This window comes from Elephantulus edwardii, unplaced genomic scaffold (assembly GCF_000299155.1).
Source record: "Elephantulus edwardii isolate Elephantulus edwardi_28Jun2011 unplaced genomic scaffold, EleEdw1.0 scaffold00096, whole genome shotgun sequence".
Classification (NCBI taxonomy): Eukaryota; Metazoa; Chordata; class Mammalia; order Macroscelidea; family Macroscelididae; genus Elephantulus; species Elephantulus edwardii.
In genome coordinates this window covers 4,708,944-4,711,023 of record NW_006399846.1, presented here as the reverse complement: position 1 = coordinate 4,711,023, position 2,080 = coordinate 4,708,944, and the positions used below count along the sequence as shown (strand labels likewise).

General features: G+C 39.4%; 1 protein-coding gene across 1 annotated transcript in view; it reads left to right on the top strand.

Annotated features, from left to right (window-relative positions):
• The window catches only part of RAD51AP1 (RAD51 associated protein 1), a 39,872-nt gene that overhangs the window by 16,677 nt on the left and 21,115 nt on the right, over nt 1–2,080 (top strand). The gene's annotated exons all lie outside the window — the stretch shown is intronic.

Genomic DNA, 2,080 nt, shown 5'->3' with positions numbered 1-2,080 from the left:
TGGTTCTGAAATTCATGTGGGATAGGCTCAAAGTCATATTTTGGTTCCCATGGATTTGGTTTAATTTTCCTCAACTTCAGCTTGAACTTGGATATGAGTAGTTGGTTGTCTGTTCCACAATCAGCTCCTGGCCTAGTTTTCACAGCCGATATTTAGCTTCTCCAACGGTTCTTTCCGCAGATGTAATCAGTCTGATTCCTATGCATACCATCAAGTGATATCCATGTATATAAACCTGCGTTTATGTCTCTTAAAAAACATATTTGCTATGAATAAGTCATTGATTGTGCAAAATTCAATCATTCTCTCTTGATGTCTTAGCCACCCTATAATACAGAGTGGAAATGTTCCCCTGGGTTTCCAAGGGTATGACCTGACAGAAGCAGACTGCCATACATTTCGTGGAGAGATGGATGGGTCCAGTCTGCCAACCTTGTGGTTAGTGCTCAAACTCTTAACCCCTCAACTGGGAACACCCAGTCCCTAGTTTAAATAATAGTGTATGGAATTTGCGGATTGATCATCTATAGTCAAGGGAGAAAAAGAAGGTGAAAATCAAGAATGATTATCAGTTTGAGTTGCTGGAAGCTATCATTCACTGAGGTGGAAAAAAGGTAGTGGAGGTGAAATTTTGCTGAGTAAAGCGATAGTAGTAAATGGAATCAAGGCTTGAGTTTTAGATGTGTTAGGGACACTTGACATCCTCTGTGAGGATGCTAAGTAAGCAGACAGTTGATTGAATATGGAGTTCAGTTGGAAAGTCTAGGTTGGACATTAAACTGGGGAACATCACCTGATAAATAGGATTCAGCCAGGAGACTAAATGAGGTCACTTCAAGCATGACTATAAGAATAGAAGAGGCCTGAACACTAAGTTCTGGAACACACCAGCATTTAGTGGTCAGGAACATTAGAAACAATCAGCAAAGGAGATTGAAAAGAAATGGATGAAAATGTAAAAGCTCCAAGAAAGAAGGAATAATGAAATGCCAAATGTAGGCAGTATTTAAAAGATGTCAGTGATGAAGTGAACTTTCAGCTTACAGATGAAACTAAATTGGTGTATATAGCAAGGTCATTGGTGGAAATAAAAACTGTTAACTGGGTTCAAGACAATGGGCGGGTGATGAACTGGAAACAGTGACTATAGGACTACTTTTTGAGGTTTTTTGCATTAAAGTGTATCAGAGAAATGTGACAAAGGGAAGAGAATTTTTAGGTGATATTTTCTTCATGTTTGTAGGTTCATAGAAACAGTCTGGCTAAAAAGGAACAATGTAGATGGTAAAAGTTTCAAGAAAAAAATTGAGAGAATATTATATAATCTGTTTTAGGTAATGATTCTGAAGATGAAGAAGATTTTGATGAGAGTGAAGATGAAAAGGTAACTGTGAAAAAAAGTCAAGTTAAACAAGTTAAAAAGAAAGAAGTGAAAGTAAAACCCCCAGAAGAAAAAAAAGAGAAGAAACCTAAATCCAAATGCAATGCTTTGGGTAAGTTTGGTCTAAAATACTTTAATTTTGTAAAGAATATGTATGTGGTTTATTTGCTGTATTTTTCTTCTCTTTGCCTTTGTCCTCAGTGTTTTTCTCCATTTTGGTAATCCTCATAATATTTCAGACACTTTTCCCTAGGGCTTTTGTGCACTTTGTATGCACTTTTCATGGTCCATGCATAGTCCATAGGAAGTTACATTGCTAACTCTATCTGTTCAAATCCACCAGCATCTCCAAGGGAGAAAAATGGTGAGTCTCCTATTGTGTGCTTATAGCCTCCCCAACCCCCCCCCACCGCCCCCCGGCAGTCACCTGTGAGTTGGTTCTGACTCAAAAGCAGTGAATTATTGTGTGCTTAGATTACCCACCTCCACCACCCACTGCCATCAACTTGATTCTGACCAGTAGAACTTGTCCCATCAGGTTTTCAGGGCTCTATTAGGAGAAGTGTGGCATCAGGATTGGTGGAAGATCTGTCAACAATCCGCGTTATGCAGATGACACAACCCTGCTTGCTGAAACTGAGGAGGACCTGAAGCGCTTGCTGCAGAGGGTCAAGGACTGCAGCCTCCAATATGGATTGA